Source organism: Typopeltis vanoorti, chromosome 12 (assembly GCF_054136105.1).
Source record: "Typopeltis vanoorti isolate ZY-2024b chromosome 12, IOZ_Tvanoo_1.0, whole genome shotgun sequence".
NCBI lineage: Eukaryota > Metazoa > Arthropoda > Arachnida > Uropygi > Thelyphonidae > Typopeltis > Typopeltis vanoorti.
In genome coordinates this window covers 140,084,921-140,098,054 of record NC_143560.1, presented here as the reverse complement: position 1 = coordinate 140,098,054, position 13,134 = coordinate 140,084,921, and the positions used below count along the sequence as shown (strand labels likewise).

The following is a 13,134-nucleotide window of genomic DNA, read 5'->3' as shown; positions in this document are numbered from 1 at the left end:
GGAGAAAAAACCCTGCTACCTCCATATGAGATCGGCTAACTCACCTTCGATTGAAATCGACCAGATAAAGATTCCTCCCGTCGCGACGAGAATAGAACTTAGGCCTATTCCAATCGAAGGGCGCAATGTACCGTCGTTCTTCCAATTGCGCTACGGAGGCAATTTCAACATATAATTTCAACATATCATAATTGATCCGATTTTGTAGATCCTCTAGAGTGGATTTAAGATTTTGTAGAATATTAATAACTGTATATTAATACGATGTCATCTGCGAACGATATCATTTTGACAAAAAAGCCTGTTCTTATGCTGATCATTATCTAATATGAAAAATATGGTAGGTCCTACCACTGAACCTTGAGGGACTTCTTATTTTATTATTTTTGTTGCAGTATTGCAGGTGCCATAACTAGTATATCGTTTTCTGTTATTCAAATAGGATTTGAACCAATCATTGCTAACTCCTTTAATGCCTTATCTAGTTATTTTCAGAAGCGTTAAGTCATGATGCACACTGTGGATATATGCATATCTAAAGAACTACCTTATCATAAAATTACGAATGCTAACCTGGGCAAGTCGTTGGCCTTATGTACAGCGGATAAAGAAAAAAGGAAAAAAAAAATCATTAAACGCTTTTTTATGCCAGCATAGGGAGTGGACGAGGTCGTTCGTATAATGGATAAATATTATGATTTGAGAAAGGGTATAAGATGAACTTCCGTAACTCACTTAGTATGGACGATATCCTTTGGTCCGAAGGACCTCCATTCGATTCCCGTCGAAGAGGTGAACAATCTTTATGTGGGGTCTTTCGACTAAAGGTCAGTTAGCCGATCTCATACGGACTTACAGTTTTTTTTTTCCTTTACTCTCCCAGAAACTTGGGTTTTTCGTACCCCGGAGCTGGTAAACTCTCCCCGTGAGCACACGCATCTACAGACATAGGACACTTGGGGATGCATAGGGCTAACCACCTTATCTTTGTGGGGAAGGGGGATGGTTGAGAAGTCCAAGGTGGACAGCTAAAAGAGCCTGAATGGTTCGTGAAAGCTTAAGAAGAAGAAGAAGAAGAAGACTGTATAAGATGGTGGATAATGTACTATATTGGTGAACAGTACTTTACTTATGTGTAGCGATCCCTTCTGAAATGAATCTTTGGGCTTCGTGGGCCTAATAATAAGAAACAATATCTCTACAATACTTAAAATAATACAATATGAGGCCATGAAATTAGCTTCCGTATTTTTACTGATATGCAGCTATATGTGTGTTGAATATTATGAATAGTACTGCTTTACTCCTTATGGGAATTAAAAGAGGGTGGGTGGGTAACTTTTAGCTGCTAGAAGTCGGTAAAGCAAACCTTACACTGTTTAGTGTATGTCGATATTAATGTAATGATGGTATCGGTATTTATAGAACAGAGTAGTGTTTATTTATAAAAACCTGCTCTTCTGTGCTGCCCGTCGTATACAGGAGCACGGGAAGGTGAAAAGAGGTAGTGATACTGGTAATGTTTATTTAAAGTAAATTTTGTAGTTAATATTATTCACTGCTGCTGTGGAACCATGTAAGGTTCATCGCAGTACGTAGAGTTAATTCAGTTAATAAACTTTCTGTCATTTGTTAATTTTAAGAAGACAGAACGATATTTTTTTTTTAATAGAGCTCATCAGACAGCGTAGATGATCGTGATCTTAGTGGTACATTTTTTCATAGAAATTTCGAAGTTTATATAAAAAAAAAAATACATCCCTTAAGGTCAAAGGCTATTAATGCAAACTTTGAATCCTGCAGTGTAGTGAAAAGTACAGTACTTGGATTTCATGGAGATGTTAGATGATAATAATAATATATTTCATTTACTGACTTGTGATTTATGAATTCAGTCAAGAGCTTGATAACTTTAGATCACGCCCAGCAAATGATTCGTGCATAGTTTCTGATGCTTCCCCATCCAGAACTCTTGTGGCTGATATTTCCCCATGTTCATTTTACAAATAGACTTTTTTTTTTTTTTCCTTCATGAAATCTTTATATTTTCTGCCTAATTTTCCTATATTGAAGTTATTTCCATAGGAAGATTTTAGTCTTCATGATGCACTAGCTTCTTCACAATTTTATTAACTAAATTGTTGGCAGTACCGAAATATTTGCTATCAGTAATAATCTCTAAAAAATTTTTGTAGTCATGATTTGAATAATTGTTTTGAACATCTCTACCCCTTCAATGACCTTGTCATTGAGGGAGGCTCCGAAATTTTCACACCAATGTATATTTTGTTGCTTCTGTTTTGAACGCATTCACTGAAGAAGTATATGACAACTTATTGAAGTTGCTTACCTCATGTGCTTATGCGCGCGCACAAAATAAATAAATAAATTAAAAAAGAATAAAATAACATGCTTGACCATGGCCTTACTCCTTTCCCCCTTCTATGAAACAAATAATTTCCTCTATATCAATTTTATATACAGTCTCTCACTTGTGTTTCTTTTGTTATTTCTTTTCTCTACTCATAAATTTGTGAAGCTGTATTTCATAATTTTATCTTCATATTCAACTTTCCATGGTATTGTTAAAACAGATTTTCTTGAAGTCAGCCTTCATGAAAACCATAGGAGGTCTCACTCAAGCAACATAAATATTGTATTGTATAACTATTTGTCAGTTCATTTCACACATTCTGGAATTCACAGTGATATATTCCATTCATGTATTTAACTAGCATTGAAGCCTAAAGTTCATTTTCAGATTTAAAGGAATTAACACCGCACCAGAAATGAATTAAATATTAGTTTAATGGCTTAAGTATTTCATCTCTGTCACTGAGACATCATTCCCAATGATGGATAACTCCATATAATAGCATCATAAGAATTTTAATACATGTACAAGCAACACAAGAACAACTGGTAGTGATTATGTATAGAACAACTGTAAATTCACAAGAGTTACTTCTATAGCTGCTGGTAGGCAGCCTAAGTTGGTAGCTGGGAGTTCTAAGAATAAGTTTCCCATATCTTAGAGGAGTTTCACATAGCTATATTTATTGAGGTTGGGTTATTTTTTTGAGATTTAGTGCTGAATCAAAAAAGAAAAAAAAGTCTTGTTTGTTCTTACTGCAGTGAAACTTTTTTTTCTCCTTTCACTCTATGTAGAGTATCAAAATCAAGTTCTGCTAGATATTAGGTCTGACTAACCAACCACAGCTGTGGTGAATGCATCCTTATGTATTTTTCAAGATGATTGTTGATAGACCTTCCAATTTATCCATAATAAGACAATCAGTAAGTACAAAGACATTTACAAACATTTCTAACTGAGAGTTCAAGAAGTTGGTCTTTAGAGAAGTGGATAAGAGCATCCAGCTTCATATGGAGTTTGAAAGCAGTGCAAACAGTATATTTCTTTAAAATTGTGGCTATTTTTTCTGAAGTGCTTCAGATATATATGTGAGGTAGGATGGAGGGAGGAACATGTATTTTGTTAATAATGTTAGAATTGTGGCCATAATGGTGATGTTGGAAAGGGATGAACATTTTTAATTAAAAATGTTTTCAGTTTTTCATGTGTCAGTCTATCTTTTGTTAAGTCCAATAAGATTACACTATATAAGCCTTCTTTATCGGTCGTATTTTTTATATTACCATAAAATGCTTTAGCAGTCTCAGAACTGCAAAAGCAAGATCTGCCATTCATGCCCTATTCATGATAATCATTCTAGAGAATTCTTCCTTTCAATCCAATCATTCTATTCTTAGCAATTTCTTCATTACCTTAAGAACAGCTGATAATATACAAACTGGTCTATAATTGGAAACATCTGTTCTAGAACCTTTTTTTGTGCATTCACATTATTTTGCTTTTTTCCTGGTTACCATAGCCCAGGTTAAACTCAAATTTTTCTTCTATACAAACTGGCCAAAGAACACACTCAATTTACAGACAATACCACTGGCCTCGTTGCTTTGGCTCTTCCATAAACAACTCCATCTGTTTTCGTTATACTCATTAACCAAGTCAAAGCCAGATTCAACTGTTTAGCACTTTCCCAAAAGTATGTGATGATATATCAACCATTCCCACATCCTGATTTAATATCCAGCATTCTCATCACTTCTAGTCTCTTCAGTATTTGCATACCCTCTAGGTATTATAAATTATTATGCACACCATTATGGCAGTTTTCCTTTCATATTACACTTATTTTTTCTTTATCATGCTTGCATTTTGCTAGTCTGCATTTTATGCTCCTCTTGTATCTGATAACTGCTGACTATCTTCTCACTTCTGAACTTTCTTCATACCGCTTGCCTAATTTCACTGTTCGTTTTATTCACTTCTACTTTATTTCATTACCTAACTCTCATTACACCTTATCATGAAATTTGTCATATATATCCTTAGGTGGGGAAACAGGATATTATGGCAGCGCTACAATAAACGTTTACACCATTACTAACTTCCTATCCACCATTTTCCTTCATAGTCTGTTATCTGTCAGGATTCCAATATTGTTAGATCTCGTATGTCTGTGTTCTAAGGCATCTTACTGTTTACCATTTACTCCATCATTTAACCTAGTTCTTCCTGCATTCTGGCAAAAACTCATGTTTTCCTGGTTAGCGTATCTTCTTTCCAGCCAAAAGGCTGCGGGTTCGATTCCTGCCGTGGGCATGGATGTTTGTGATTATCTGTGAAAATACTAGTAGTGGGTGGTAGATGGCGTTGGTGCAGATGATGATGATGGTAGTTGCGGTTTGTTGTAGTTGGTGGAGACAGAGCTGTAGAGCAAGTGCCCTCCCTCGATGAGTCCTTGGACTCCCTGGAAGTGTCATGTAATAATAATAATAAATAGTAATAATTTTATTTAAGTGACAATGCAACTTAAATGTTCTCCTCCCTCATCCCTGATGCTGGCAGTATAAGGTTATCTCTCGGTATCCTCATTCTTAATGTGATTTGCCATTGATGCCATTTATTCCCTCCACTATTTTTTTCTCACAACTGACATCTGTAGTCTATAGCCTTTTTAATGATTTTTGTAAGACGTAAGACAAGTACAAACTCAAGGAACTATAGAAGCTCAATCCAGTGCAGGCTTTTACAAACATCAGTGCCCACAGTTGGATTCTAAACCACAAACTGTGTATGGAAAGCATATACACTAACCGCTCAGCAAACCCAGCTCTCAGATTAATAAGTTAAAATTGTCTTGTATATAGCTAACATAAAAAAATGAAAAAAAAATACTTTTTTGTTTCTTTTTTTTTTTTTTCATATAAATTGTTTTAATTGCCTCCTTATCCACATACAAAAATATTTTGAGAAAATTTGAAAAAAAGAGGAAAGCTTAAATAATGGCAAATACCTGTTGGATTTCTGCCCAGGACATTATTATTGTTATTTCGGGCGACTCCAGGAGTCCTTTGACTCATCGAGGGAGGCCCTAAACATCATGTCCACACAACTATGCGATTACATTCTCACAGTATCTATCATACCTTGCCTTGAACTCGTTAACCGTCGTAGCACCCACAACAGACTCTGGCAGCTTATTCCACTCATTTACCACTCTAAAAGTAAAGAACCCAGCTCTAACACCCCTGCTAACCACACTCTTGCCCAGCTTCCATAGGTGTCCCCTAGTTCTCCCTCCACCAGTCCTGATCTCAAAAATATCCTCTGAATTAATCCTATAGAATCCCTTTAGCAATTTGAATGTCTCAATCATATCTCCCCTCCTCTGCTTATCAACTAGTTTCTGCAACCCACAAATCTTCAACCTGTTCTCATATGGTTCATTCCATAGACCTGTTTATCATCTTAGTCACTCGCCTCTGGATCCTCTCCACCTCCTCTCCATCAAGAAGGAACCGAGGTGACCAAATCTGGGCACAGTAGTCGAGATGAGGTCTTATCAAGGCTCGTTACAGAGGTAAAATAACTTGCTTGTCTCTGCTCTTCAAGGTATTTTTCAACAACCAAGTGAGTTGATGAGCTGATTTAGCTACTTTTGCAGTGTGCCCCCTAAACTTCATCACCAACAACACCCCCAAGTCCCTAGCCTCATCAATCTCTTGGAGTACAGTTCCACCAATGTGGTATACTGCGGCTAATCTTTTCACCCCAAAATGCATAACCTTACATTTTGTCACATTAAATTGACATCCATTCTCCTTAGCCCAGAACTCCAATCTATCTAAGTCATCCTGCAAGACTTTGACATCTTCTGCATTCACTATTGCCCTACCCAACTTTGCATCATCAGCGAACAAATGAATTGTTCCACTTAGATCCTTCCCTATATCGTTAATGAACAGATTAAACAGCAGTGGTCCAAGAACAGACCCCTTCGGCACACCACTAGTCACAGGCCGTCTTTTGGACTCTACTCCTGAATAAACTACTCTTTGATATCTCTCCATCAACCAACCACCTATCCATCTCACCAACCCTATATCCATTCCCATATGTTGTAGTTTACGGATTAGTATTCCATGTGGTATCCTGTCAAACGCCTTTGCCAGGTCCAGCAGTATCACTGTAAACCCATTTCCCTTATCCAGTTCAGCTGTCACCTTGTTATAAAACTTGAGCAAGTTACTGAAGCATGATCTACCCTTCACAAAGCCATGCTGTCCCCTGTACAGTATCTCATTTTCATCAATCCATTCCTGTATTTTTCCCTTGACTACTTTCTCCAAGACCTTGACAACGACTCCTGATATGCTGATCAGTCGGTAATTTGCAACCGTAGTCTTGGATCCTCCTTTATGCAGTGAAACTATTTTCCCCTCTTTCCACACCTTCGGGAAGAAACCAGACCTGAGACTCAGATTAAACAACATGGTCAAGGGCACTGATAATTCCTTAGCCGCTTCACGCAAGACCTGTGAAGGTATACCATCCAATCCCACAGATGTGTTCACATTAAGGTTCTGTAATAGACTAGTCACCTCCACTTCGTTCATCACTATTCCCGTATAAACTAATGGTTCCTTCATTTTTTCAATGTCACCACCTGGATGATATGCTTTTGCAAAGTGCGCACTCAGTAACTCCACTATATCGACTGATTCAGTGACCTCCTTACCATCGTCATTCCTTAAAATCATTTTGCCGTGTACAGTTTTTTTCTTGCTTGCAGCATATTGAAAGAACTGTTTGGGATTCTCTTTTGCTTGCAAAGCTAGTTTCCTTTCATAATCCGCTTTTACCACACTCGTTACCTTTCTGGCCTGCACTTTATACCGTTCGTATGCCTGCAGGTCACCCCTTTCTTTAAATTCCCTCCACAGTTGTTTCTTTTTTTGCAGCTCAAGCTTAATGGTGTTATTCATCCATTTAACCCCTACTTGTTTTACTATTTGGACCCTAGGTATACGATCAGCCATAACCTCCTGTAAATGCTCCTTGACCACTTCCCATGCTCTATCGACGTCCAGCCCTTGCAGTTGTACATGCCATGGCACTGATCCAAGCAATCTCCTAAGCTTGTCATACTTGCCAGCACGGTAATTCCACATATACCCTGTCTTAATCGAAAATTCCACACCTTTAGCCACCTCCCAGGTCAAGACCTTATGATCACTATCACCAGTAGGTGGCAACATGGTCATATTCATTACAGTCAAATTCTCAGATGCTATTACCAGGTCAAGCACTCTCACACCGCTAGTACTTTCAATTACATGCTGTCTCAGATAGTTATTCCTTAATAATTGAATAAAATCCTTTTCCTTCCTCACATGTGTCCTCTCCTCCTTCCAATCTATGTTACCATAGTTGAAATCCCCCATAATAATTACCCTCCTTCCACTCATTTCATCAATTTGTTTATGCATACCATCTCCACCATCTATTCCATCACCTGGTCTATAGCAGCACCCAACTGTATATTTTATTCTGCCAGTATCAATCTCACACCAAATAGCCTCAAATGAGCTCCTTTCACTATCCTGCGATACAACTTCAATTCTCCTTGGCTGCAGTTCATCAGCTATCATCAATAATACCCCCATTTTATTCTCTCTGTCCCTCCTAAACACACTATAACCTACACATTCTATCCCACTAACGATATCATCTTCCGTCAGCCATGTTTCACTAATGCCAATAACCTGTGGCCAGGAAGAGCCAATCAAGGCCAAAAATTCTTCCTTCTTGTTCCTAATACTCCTGGCATTAGTATACATGAAATGCAGTGATCCCTTAGTCCCACCCCTATATTGATGCATTATTCTAAATGACCCATTCCCATTTTTTGTCCTTAGTGCTGGTTTGGGTACATTATATACATTCTTACACTCATCTGTCTCACTGATGTCTGCATATCCATCCCCCCCCCCTCCTTGGTAGTTCTAGTTTCCCTGGTTTTGCACATCCATTTTCACTTCATTCAGCAACACTCTTTCCAGTCTCTGCACACCAAGTCCATTCAAATGCAGGCCATCCATCTTGTATAAGTCCTTTCGCCCTTCAAACTCATTCCACACGTCCACGAATTCCACACCACACTGGCTGCATAACCTACGCATAATGTCATTTGCGATTATGGTCCTCCTTCTAAACTCCTCTCTGTCATACCGCGGCAACAGACTAACCATTCTAACTCTGACACTCTTTTCTTTCGCTACCTTTAACAATACTTTCAAGTCCTCTCTCATAAAAAAATTTATCACCTTTCAATTCATTCGTACCCGTGATACATGGACTGGTTATTACTAACACAATGCTCCAACATAAAAATGTGCACAAATTCAGATGGGGAGAAGAGGCAAGGAAGAATAAAAGTCTCATTGACTATATTATTGTTGATAGTGATGATTTCTCCCTGGTGCAGGACACAGAGTGTACAGAGGATTTGAAATTGGAAGTAATCGCCATTTAGTCTTGAGCAGGATGACATGGAATTTCATACTGAAAACAAAAACATGTAAGAAAGTGTTAAAGTGAATAAAAGTTGAGCAGCTCTCAGATGTGAACTGTAGACTAAAATACACAAATATCATTAAAAAAAAATGAAAGAGTTTGAGAACTGGAACCAAACCTTGGAGATTCAGTGGCAAGCCCTGTAGAAAATTCAGCCAGAATGAATGATTCAGCTAGAAAGGTATGTGGCGAGGTTGTCTGCAAGGATAGAAAAAACCAGAACTCCATGGTGCACACAGACAGTTAAAGAGGCAGTGAAAGAAAAGAAGATAGCATATCAAAAGTTCTTGGCAAATAAGTCAGCTTGTGCTCTTAGAGAATATATAGACAAATGTAAGAAAGCTAAACACTGTAAAACTAGCTAAACAAAAGTCATGGGAAGACTTTCGTAAGAACATAGTAAATAAATATTAAGAAGGTAACAAAATATTCTGGAGACTGTTGAAAAAGCTCAGAAATAGAGGTAAGTGTGCTGTAAAAGAAATTAGAGACCATAAAGGTTTCATGAAAACTGGTGAAAAAAGATATCCTTGATGCATGGAGTAATTACTTCGAAAAATTGTTAAATGAACCAATCAGTGACAACAGCACAGATGATGTTGTACATCTAAATAAATCTGCTACAAGTCTGCAAGATTCCCTGACTAAATTGAATAACTCTTGTAATAGATTTGGTATGAAGGTCAGCAATAAGACGAAGACATTGAAAATATCAACTGCATTTTGAATGGAAAACCTATAGAACATGTAAAACATTTCAGCTACTTACCACAAGTTTTAGTGAAGATGGTAAATTAAATATGGAAATAGAAAACAGAATCAACAATGCTGGTATGGTAGGAAGTCAACTGAATAAATATATGTGAAATAAGAGAGAAATTAGTCAAAGCACTAAATTAACTGTATACAAGACAGTGTTCAAACCAATTTTAACTTATGGATCCGAGAGCTGGGTTAGAAATAAAACACTTGACCGAAGACTAGAGACCACAGATATGAGAGTCCTGAGAAAGATTAGAGGGGTGAACAGATAGCATCAGTGGCAATGTCATAGTAAAAGTGAGGATATTAGGAAAGAACTTAATATTGTTAACATCCGGGTATATGTTAGCTGGGCTAATCTCAGGTGGTATGGTCTTAAACAGAATGGGAGAGGAAATATTAGCAAAACAAGTGTTCTTTGCCAGGTTGGCAGGAAAAAGACCCAGAGGAAGACCAAGATATAGGTGGATTGATACAGTAAAAAGTTCCTTAGAAAATAGAAATAGAAGATCTGATAATGTTGAAGTCTGTCTTGACAGGTAACAGATGTAGGAACTTGTAGTTAGTAATAGTGTAAGTTTTTCATGTAGTATTATACTGTCATATCCTTTACACCCCTTGAGGTTACATATCAGGAATTTGTTATGATGATGATCCATATATGATGAATAACAATGGGGGTAAAGTGCACTCTTCTCTCACTCATTTAACACGAAACCATCTTCAATTGTAACTGTTTATTTTCAGCTCAAATATGGACTTTATATTGGTCTGTATAACATTTCATTTAGCCTCATGTAACCATACCGTCCTGAACAGCTCTTCTCTTTGTACCCTTGTCATCCTTTTTCCAGATCTACAAAACTTAAATACAGATCCTTGTTATATTCCCATGATTTCTCTAGCATTTGTTTTAAAGTGAAAATAGATCCTAACCACATTTTGGCCTGAATCCATCTTATTCTTTTCAAGTTTTGCTTCCACAATTTTTCTTAGCCTCTTCTCAAGTATGTTTGCACAAATTTTACCTGAAACAGTCAGTAGGGAAATTTCTGTGTAATTCTCATATTTTTTTATTTTCCTTTTGTATAGACAGGTATTTATGAAAGCTCTACTGTAATTGTCCTAGATTCGGTCTTCTGACCATGACTTGTGGATTGTGTGCTGCAGCAAGTGTAAAAGTTTTATAATTAATTTTTCATAATTTCTGATTAAATATCTGTTCCAGGTGCCTTTTTCCACATGTAAAGTTTTTAATGGTTTTTCTATATCTAATATCGATATATACTCCTGATTCCATTCCTTCTGAATATTCTGCCTACTGTTTTATCATATCTTGTTTCCTTTAAGAGTCTTTCAAAGCCTTACTAAAAGCCTCTGTATCTCAGTCGGTAAAGAGCCCTTTGGTCAGAAAGACCCAGGTTTGATTCCCATCTATGATGCAAGGAACCTTTGTGGTTTCTTTTGACTAAAGATGAGTTAGTCTGTTTCATACAGAGGTAGAGGGTTTTTCACCCAGAAACTCAGGTATTTTGTTCCTCAGAACAGGTAAACCAGCTCCGTGAACACACGGATTTAGTCATAATATATATATATATATATACACCTTATCCCTCATTAGAAGGGCTCAACCCCTCCTCATCACTTTAAGGGATGGGGGAGGATACGAATAAATAAATAAAAGTAATTACTCTAGATGTCTACAATATCTTCAGTTTTCATCTCATCTTTATCAATTCTTATTCCTTTTACAGTATTGTTGAAATTTTTTTCACTTGGTTATACTATAAATTAAAGATGTCAAGAAATAAGTGTATGACATGAAGTCACTAGCATCTACATATTAGTACCCAAGTTTGAAGTGACTTCATGTCATACACTTATTTCTTGACATCTTTAATTTATAGTATAACCAAGTGAAAAAAATTTCAACAATACTGTAAAAGGAATAAGAATTGATAAAGATGAGATGAAAACTGAAGATATTTGTCTTAGCACTCTTAGTACTAAGTACTCTTCCTTAGTACTCTTTCCTCCATTGCTGTAATTTTTGAATAGCCTCCAAAATGTTTTGCCACCTTCCTAATATATATCTTCTTCACTTTTACCTTATGACTTTTGTTTAGCTACTCATAGTTCAGCTCTTTTACATCCTTCTCTATATTCTCTTAGGTTCATCTGATGACTTGCTAGGAACTTTTGATATGCTTTGTTCTTTTCCAGGAGTGCTTCTAACTTCTTACCTCCATTATGGAGTCCTGATTTTTCTATTCTTGCATTTGTTTCCATATTGTACTGGATCTATTTATGAACATCTTCTGCATAAATTATTATTATTATTATTCAGGCCTCCATGGAGTCAAAAGACTCATCGCTGGAGGTCCTTCCTAGGAAACACAAAGTCTATCAAGACTCATCGTGGGGAGGTCCCTTCTAGGAAACACAAAGTCTATCATACCACTCCTTAAACTCATTGACCATTCTCGCTCTCACCACTCTATCAGGCAATTCATTCCATAGTTCAACCACCCTCCATGCAAAGAAACCACTCCTTACCCTCTTTCTCACAGTTTCCTTCTGTAACTTCCAGGGCTGGCCCCTTGTCATCACTCCTTCCCGTTGTTCAACCAAGTGAAAGAACTCCCCAGTGTCAACCACCTCTGAACAGTTTAAATGTCTCAATCATATCAGCTCTCCTTCTACCCACCAAACTCTGCAGTCCACATTCCCTCAGCCAATCCTCATAATTAACATTGTACAGTCCTAAAACCATTTTTGTTATCTGCCTTTGCACCCTTTCCACAGTTAATTTATCTCCTTCAAATCCTGGGAACCAAATCTGAGAACAGTAGTCTAAGTGTGGTCTGATCAGGGTCTTATACAACAGAATGATAACTCTTTTATCTCTGCAGGTCAGCATCCTTTTCTCACACTATGCCCCCTAAATTTCAGGTTTCTATCAATCAATCATCAACCCCAGATCTCTTATCTCTCCTACTTCCTCCAGTACAGCTCCAGTATGCAGCATCCCATCGATGGTTCCCAAACTTCAAGACCTTACGTTTTGTTACATTAAACTGACACCCCCCATTCATTTGCCCATCTGTCTAGTTTATTCAAATCCTCTTGCAGGGCTACCACATCTGCACTATTACTAATAACCCTTCCGAGCTTCACACCATCTGCAAACGAACATCCCCCTGCAATCCACTGACAGTGTCATTGATATAAAGGTTAAACAATATAGGTCCCAGTACTGAGTCCTGTGGGACCCCACTTGTAACCCTCTGCCTCCTTGAAACTGTCCCACCATACACAACTCCTTGATACCTATTGGACAGCCAATCTTGAATCCAGTTGACCAACCTGGCATCCAAACCTATGTGCTGCAACTTAAATATCAGTTTATCATGTGGCACCCTGTCAAA

The 13,134-nt window shown here is 37.4% G+C and overlaps 1 protein-coding gene across 6 annotated transcripts in view; it reads left to right on the top strand.

The window, feature by feature from the left end:
• The first annotated feature begins 1,369 nt into the window (after window positions 1-1,369).
• LOC150101260 (ribitol-5-phosphate transferase FKTN-like) overlaps window positions 1,370-13,134 on the top strand; it is a 353,950-nt gene continuing 342,185 nt past the window's right edge. For 5 of the 6 annotated variants that reach the window (XR_016549166.1, XM_090401598.1, XM_090401595.1 and 2 more), the window contains exon 1: window positions 1,370-1,516. The gene's annotated coding sequence lies outside the window, so the exon portion shown is untranslated. Of the gene's footprint in view, window positions 1,517-1,581; window positions 1,710-13,134 lie in introns of those variants that run through there. The other variant, XM_090401596.1, reaches the window with a different exon arrangement.